The sequence below is a fragment of the Dermochelys coriacea genome, chromosome 23 (assembly GCF_009764565.3).
Source record: "Dermochelys coriacea isolate rDerCor1 chromosome 23, rDerCor1.pri.v4, whole genome shotgun sequence".
NCBI classification, from domain to species: domain Eukaryota; kingdom Metazoa; phylum Chordata; order Testudines; family Dermochelyidae; genus Dermochelys; species Dermochelys coriacea.
The window spans coordinates 8,694,856-8,703,554 of NC_050090.1; positions in this window are offsets into that span (position 1 = coordinate 8,694,856).

Below are 8,699 nucleotides of genomic sequence, written 5' to 3' on the forward strand. Positions count from 1 at the left end.
TTCAAGAGATAAAATTTCCCATTCACACTCTATGGCTTGCTAATGCATAGAAATATATTAATTATTTTTCTCCTTCTCTTTTCTCCATGATTCTTTTTCAGTACAACTCCAAGAGCAAAAGGGTGAGTTTACTGAATAACTATCCAGTCAAAGGGACAAACCCTGCAGCCCGTTCAACTTGGCCTGGAATATTTCTAGATTCCCCCCCCACACACATTCCCCACAGCTAGGCTATAATTCTCTAGGGCTTTATTAACATTTATTAACATTCTCCTCTCTCCCATGTGATTTTTTGGCAACTGTGGTGGCCAGATCACCCTTTACGAGGGGGGAAAAAGAGCTTCTGGGAGTTCCAGCAACCTCTGACTTGGGTGTTTCCTCTGTATCCTGTGGCCAAGGGGAGGGGTGTCTGAACTCTCAGCGGAAATGGGGAAGCAGCCTGGACTCGCTGCAAAGCCCTAGAGTATGGTAGGAATAAAAAGAGACTGTGGATTCGATCCTGCTCTGATTGGCATCAACAAAACTTTGTCATTAACTCTTTTGGGAGCAGGATTTTAGTCCAATATTTGTGTGCACCTTTGTATGTCTTAATGAAAAAAGGAACTGCATATTTAGTCAATGAGAATTGTTCTTTGTTTCTTGTCCTCATTTAGAAAGGAAAGAAGATTTTCCTGTAACAGGTAAGATTTCTTGTCTGCTTCCATCAGCCAGGATGAAATCTCTGTCACAGTAGCTGCGTCTGCTCTTGGAGGTAGATGGGTGATTCCCAAGTCAGATAGACATACTCACGCTAGATCTTGTCCAGCCAAGATGCTCAAAACTGTTGTGTAGCTGGTATAGCACAGGCAGTGGGTGCAGCTGCTAAGGCTAGCCTCCCCGTGCACAAACTCAGGACTCTGTAGGTACATATTGAGGGTCCTTAAACCATACCACCCTTCCTGCTGCCATGTTACTTCAACTACAACTGTAACTTCAAATATGGAGGTGTAGCCACTGACAGACCGCATCTGAAAGTGAGACTGGTTAGTTCTTGGGCTAGTTGCGGAAGTTTGCCACTGCAGGGGAATGTGAAATTTTAATTGTGTTTTGCTTCTTCATCTCAGTTAATCCTCAGGTCTTCAGAAATCTGGCCTGTGCTGTCAGATTTTTGTGTTACATTGCACACATGTGTGGATCAGATGGCATGTAGTAAATGTGAGGTAATCTGTGATGTAGGGCTGAGAGCAGCAGAGACAACCGGTTGTGGTAAAATACACAATTAGATAAATATTAGATTAAAATATTTAGTTCACTGAATATGAGCTATACTGAATATGGCTGATTCATGCTCTTTGTGATGTTAGTAAATCAGGTATCCAACTGTTATGTTCTCTTTTTCCACATTCGAAACAACGAAACTGCCAGTGGTGACTGATAAAGTTTATTCTTTTGCAGAACAACTGCAGAGAGAAATTGGTGAGTTTGTGTGGATTATTATCACCCTGTTTTTATTTCCCAGAACTATAATGTATGCCCTGTATTTGTAAACCTCAGTATCGCTCCCTAAATTATCCATTACACGTCAGCAGGCTCGAAACTGTCAGTTCTGTGAGGTATTGTGGTCTGTCAATGTAATCCCATTGAAATCAATGTGCCAAGTACAGAATTTATTCAATCTGCAGCCTTGGACTTGAAGGCTTATACCTACATTAAGGCTAAGTAGGAACACCATAAAGACTTGCTTCCCACTGAATGTGGAGTACAATTCACGGTCTCTGGATTAACATTCAAAACTTCCCATAAGATCTCGCCTTCTTATCAGAGAGATGCTTCTCCGGCTATGACTATGACCCCCACTGATACCTACTACATTCCACATGTGAGGCAGAACATGAACCTCTATAGTAGCTGGATTTAGACTACAGAACTCAAACCTGCACAAAATCAGAATGGCCCCACCTGTAAGGATCCATGCAAAACTCACCTCATTGAGTCTCCCTTTTCCAATAGCTCTCAACACCTGCATATTTACTCTGATATATTGATGATGTCATGAAAGTTTTAGCAGAGAAAGTATAGTATATTTTTGCCTGGTTTGAAAAATGACCATTCTGATATAATTGCAACATTTCTTGTTCAGAAGCCCTACTTAAGCAAATCAGTAAGTCTGCCCTCACTGCGCATCAGTTATACTCAGATGGAAATGTTACCTGTTCATGTAACATGTGCAGTCCCTGTGCCTCTTTCACAAAGCAAATCTCCTTTTTTGCTAATTAGTTGTTGCCATGAAGCTTCATCTGAAATTTATTAAAGCAAGAAAAGAATCTTGTCTATGTTTAGCAGCTAGTTCTCGAACTTTGTGGGGTTTAATACCCTGACCCGAGCAGGAACTCTTGAGAGTGAAAGGCCAGATCATCCCCTTGGATTTGAAACTGCTGGGAACTTCAAGGGCCTTTCATTTGAACTTCCACTGATGTGGAGGATGGGGTGGGAATTCTTCCCTCACACATCAGAATGCAGATACTGTGCCTTTTTCAGAGAACACAGCCAAGGAGACATTGTTAAGGTTCCATTCAGTGGCACAGCCATGTGGGGGCAGCGTAGCTGTGTTGGAAAAAATCTAGGCGTTTTTAATCCAAGACTTGATGCTTTCTTCAATTAATCCAGTGGCAAGACTTCCGTTGACTACCCTGTCAGCAGGATTGGTCTGGTAATTTGATAACAATAAAGTACCCATATTGAAAAATGTCCTGTTTGTTTTTATTTGCAGAAAAACTTAAGGAGGAAAAGGGTAAGTTTGCACTGACGTGAAGTTTGGAGGGGGGAAAGGTCTGTCACTTCCCCATTGAGGGATGTGGAAGGGGCAGGCTTTTTATAACTGCTGAGGAGTCAGGATATCTCTGTTTCTATGGTGAGCGGGAGCTGGGTGAATTTTTCAGTTGGGACTCAGGGGAATTTGGGCATTTTCCACTTGAGGTTTGTTTCTCTGTTTTGATAGGGGTGTGGTGGGGGTGTCAGAGTGGGACTGGTCCGAGGAAAGAAATGTTCGTTAACTCAGTATGCATCAAAAACAAAGATAGATCAAGGGGTGCATTGTGATGGGGCTGCTTTTGCAAAGCAATGGGAGAAAGGTAAGGATGAGTGTGGCAGGATCCCCAGGATTCAGCCTGGGAATGTGGGAGTGCTGTGCCCACCCTTAATTCTCCAGACTGGGCTGTGTCTCACAATGCTTTCCTAGTGACAAGCAGCAAACCCCTCCAGGCCCTGTTATCACTCAGCAGAACAGCATGCGGCACCCCACAACCAGCTAGATTGCATGAATACTCCCATAGCCACTCATGAATCTCAGAGAAATGCCCCAGCCAAATCCCCTCAGCTCCCCGCACTGTACCTCAGGAATATACCTATTGCACTGCTCAAGATGAGCAGTGCACATTTATTAATTTGTTCATCACGTCATCAATGGAAAGTGGATATACGCCAGCCCTTTTCAAACCGGAGCAAGCACCCTTAACAAACACTTCAGGCAAACTCACTGGTAAAGATAAATAGTAAAACAAATGTATTGACTACAAAAATAGATTTTAAGTGATTATAAGTGATAGGCAAAAAGTCAGAGTTAGTTAACAAAAGAAACAAAATATAAGCATGCAGTCTAAACTCTTAATCCTATTGGACTGGGCAACAACTAGATAAAGTGTGTTTTATCACCCCCACTGGATATTGCGTTCATAGTATACGGATTTCACCCTTGAAATCTGGGCCAGTCCTTTCTGTTAGTGTCTTCAGTCTTCTCTTCAGCGTCCTTGTGGCTTGCAGCATAAGTGGGGGAAGGAGAAAGGCCAAACGTGGGGCCCCTGTGGCCTCAGTCCCATGTGCTTGTAGAATTCAAGTCCAGGCATGTGTGGTGGGCATTGCTGAGTGCCCAGATAAGGTTGAGCAATTACCTTGGTGTGTCCTCATGCAGGTGAGTCATTGAATTGTAGCTTCTTTGGTGGGCGATGGCTGTTGATGGTGGTTTTTACACTTGCCCGGTCATTGGTTACTTTCCTTGCTGTTGCTTCTGGGGAGCTAATATCTGGCTGATTCCCCAACTTACAGCATGTTTTAGTGACAGCCATACAACACAATCTCATAACTTCATATGCACTAGAGATATACATAGAGAGAACAGTGGGTTTCAGCAGTTCATAACCTTTCCCTTGATACCTTACATGGCATGCTTTGTATGCAATATCACATTTATATATATGGGGGAGGTTTAGATTGGATATTAGGAAAAACTTTTTCACTAGGAGGGTGGTGAAACACTGGAATGTGTTACCTAAGGAGGTGGTGGAATCTCCTTCCTTAGAAGTTTTTAAGGTCAGGCTTGACAAAGCCCTGGCTGGGATGATTTAGTTGGGGATTGGTCCTGCTTTGAGCAGGGGGTTGGACTAGATGACCTCCTGAGGTCCCTTCCAACCCTGATAGTCAATGATTCTATGATTCTATGTACAGGTGAGGAATATGGGAGTTATACAGAGGTATAGAATGTCACAGGGAGTTTGATTTCTGAGCCAATCACACAGAGTGGGGTTTTATCAGGGAAATGTTCAGCAGCTAGTTCTAGATTGCACCAAGCAACCCTCTGTAAGTCTTAACCACTCTGTGAGGTGTAATGCCTCCCCCTCAAGGAGAACTCCCTCTGCTGGCAGCTCCAGGGTCCTCTCTCTCAGAAGTTTCAACGGAAACTTCCATTCACCTGGAGAGTTTATTTCTTTACAGTGTGTGAATCAGCCTGACATTTCTGTGGAGTCCAAAGACTCTGCTGCAAAACTAATCATAATAGTCAATTTTCACAATGGAGTGAGGTAAACGATGGGATCTCCCAAGGGACCTGTGCTGTACCCTTTAACAATGAAAGCTTCTGTCACTATCACTGAATATTTGCTTCTTTTTCAGAAAACCTAGAGAAGATAATTGGTAAGTGTGTGTCTTATTTCTCTAATGCATAGTCTGGTCAATACACACAGATCTTGTATAGTGGAAAGTGGAAGAATTTATTGTTGAACTTTTTTGCTCTCTCCTGCCTTTCATCATACCCTTTTCCTGGCTTGAGAAGAGCATCTCTGAATATTTGCTAGATCTGAAAATAGTTGCTTTAGTATTCTGGCATTTTTAAATAAACTCCCCCAGTGTTGTTTGGTATCCTCTAGGAAATGTAGCTCACCAGAAAACAGATATTCTATAAAAGAAAATGAATGTATGAAAAGTACTGTTCATTGAAATTGAAAATGGAACATAACTCATTAAATAATATGACTTTTTTAATAGCTGATGCCCATATTAGGGGGATTGTGTTTCCTACTGAGCTTTTTGCTGTTTAATAGTGACTATGAAAGTTCTTGCCAAAATGGTTTAGAAAAAGGTTGGGATCTAATATCTCTTCCAGTCTTCTATGCAGGGGGATGGGCAGGTAACTAGGCCCACCGAATGAATAGCTGGTGAAGGAACTTTGCTGCTCACCAACATGGCTAATATTTGTGCTCTTCAAGAGATAAAATTTCCCATTCACACTCTATGGCTTGCTAATGCATAGAAATATATTAATTATTTTTCTCCTTCTCTTTTCTCCATGATTCTTTTTCAGCACAACTCCAAGAGCAAAAGGGTGAGTTTACTGAATAACTATCCAGTCAAAGGGACAAACCCTGCAGCCCGTTCAACTTGGCCTGGAATATTTCTAGATTCCCCCCCCACACACATTCCCCACAGCTAGGCTATAATTCTCTAGGGCTTTATTAACATTTATTAACATTCTCCTCTCTCCCATGTGATTTTTTGGCAACTGTGGTGGCCAGATCACCCTTTACGAGGGGGGAAAAAGAGCTTCTGGGAGTTCCAGCAACCTCTGACTTGGGTGTTTCCTCTGTATCCTGTGGCCAAGGGGAGGGGTGTCTGAACTCTCAGCGGAAATGGGGAAGCAGCCTGGACTCGCTGCAAAGCCCTAGAGTATGGTAGGAATAAAAAGAGACTGTGGATTCGATCCTGCTCTGATTGGCATCAACAAAACTTTGTCATTAACTCTTTTGGGAGCAGGATTTTAGTCCAATATTTGTGTGCACCTTTGTATGTCTTAATGAAAAAAGGAACTGCATATTTAGTCAATGAGAATTGTTCTTTGTTTCTTGTCCTCATTTAGAAAGGAAAGAAGATTTTCCTGTAACAGGTAAGATTTCTTGTCTGCTTCCATCAGCCAGGATGAAATCTCTGTCACAGTAGCTGCGTCTGCTCTTGGAGGTAGATGGGTGATTCCCAAGTCAGATAGACATACTCACGCTAGATCTTGTCCAGCCAAGATGCTCAAAACTGTTGTGTAGCTGGTATAGCACAGGCAGTGGGTGCAGCTGCTAAGGCTAGCCTCCCCGTGCACAAACTCAGGACTCTGTAGGTACATATTGAGGGTCCTTAAACCATACCACCCTTCCTGCTGCCATGTTACTTCAACTACAACTGTAACTTCAAATATGGAGGTGTAGCCACTGACAGACCGCATCTGAAAGTGAGACTGGTTAGTTCTTGGGCTAGTTGCGGAAGTTTGCCACTGCAGGGGAATGTGAAATTTTAATTGTGTTTTGCTTCTTCATCTCAGTTAATCCTCAGGTCTTCAGAAATCTGGCCTGTGCTGTCAGATTTTTGTGTTACATTGCACACATGTGTGGATCAGATGGCATGTAGTAAATGTGAGGTAATCTGTGATGTAGGGCTGAGAGCAGCAGAGACAACCGGTTGTGGTAAAATACACAATTAGATAAATATTAGATTAAAATATTTAGTTCACTGAATATGAGCTATACTGAATATGGCTGATTCATGCTCTTTGTGATGTTAGTAAATCAGGTATCCAACTGTTATGTTCTCTTTTTCCACATTCGAAACAACGAAACTGCCAGTGGTGACTGATAAAGTTTATTCTTTTGCAGAACAACTGCAGAGAGAAATTGGTGAGTTTGTGTGGATTATTATCACCCTGTTTTTATTTCCCAGAACTATAATGTATGCCCTGTATTTGTAAACCTCAGTATCGCTCCCTAAATTATCCATTACACGTCAGCAGGCTCGAAACTGTCAGTTCTGTGAGGTATTGTGGTCTGTCAATGTAATCCCATTGAAATCAATGTGCCAAGTACAGAATTTATTCAATCTGCAGCCTTGGACTTGAAGGCTTATACCTACATTAAGGCTAAGTAGGAACACCATAAAGACTTGCTTCCCACTGAATGTGGAGTACAATTCACGGTCTCTGGATTAACATTCAAAACTTCCCATAAGATCTCGCCTTCTTATCAGAGAGATGCTTCTCCGGCTATGACTATGACCCCCACTGATACCTACTACATTCCACATGTGAGGCAGAACATGAACCTCTATAGTAGCTGGATTTAGACTACAGAACTCAAACCTGCACAAAATCAGAATGGCCCCACCTGTAAGGATCCATGCAAAACTCACCTCATTGAGTCTCCCTTTTCCAATAGCTCTCAACACCTGCATATTTACTCTGATATATTGATGATGTCATGAAAGTTTTAGCAGAGAAAGTATAGTATATTTTTGCCTGGTTTGAAAAATGACCATTCTGATATAATTGCAACATTTCTTGTTCAGAAGCCCTACTTAAGCAAATCAGTAAGTCTGCCCTCACTGCGCATCAGTTATACTCAGATGGAAATGTTACCTGTTCATGTAACATGTGCAGTCCCTGTGCCTCTTTCACAAAGCAAATCTCCTTTTTTGCTAATTAGTTGTTGCCATGAAGCTTCATCTGAAATTTATTAAAGCAAGAAAAGAATCTTGTCTATGTTTAGCAGCTAGTTCTCGAACTTTGTGGGGTTTAATACCCTGACCCGAGCAGGAACTCTTGAGAGTGAAAGGCCAGATCATCCCCTTGGATTTGAAACTGCTGGGAACTTCAAGGGCCTTTCATTTGAACTTCCACTGATGTGGAGGATGGGGTGGGAATTCTTCCCTCACACATCAGAATGCAGATACTGTGCCTTTTTCAGAGAACACAGCCAAGGAGACATTGTTAAGGTTCCATTCAGTGGCACAGCCATGTGGGGGCAGCGTAGCTGTGTTGGAAAAAATCTAGGCGTTTTTAATCCAAGACTTGATGCTTTCTTCAATTAATCCAGTGGCAAGACTTCCGTTGACTACCCTGTCAGCAGGATTGGTCTGGTAATTTGATAACAATAAAGTACCCATATTGAAAAATGTCCTGTTTGTTTTTATTTGCAGAAAAACTTAAGGAGGAAAAGGGTAAGTTTGCACTGACGTGAAGTTTGGAGGGGGGAAAGGTCTGTCACTTCCCCATTGAGGGATGTGGAAGGGGCAGGCTTTTTATAACTGCTGAGGAGTCAGGATATCTCTGTTTCTATGGTGAGCGGGAGCTGGGTGAATTTTTCAGTTGGGACTCAGGGGAATTTGGGCATTTTCCACTTGAGGTTTGTTTCTCTGTTTTGATAGGGGTGTGGTGGGGGTGTCAGAGTGGGACTGGTCCGAGGAAAGAAATGTTCGTTAACTCAGTATGCATCAAAAACAAAGATAGATCAAGGGGTGCATTGTGATGGGGCTGCTTTTGCAAAGCAATGGGAGAAAGGTAAGGATGAGTGTGGCAGGATCCCCAGGATTCAGCCTGGGAATGTGGGAGTGCTGTGCCCACCCTTAATTCTCCAGAC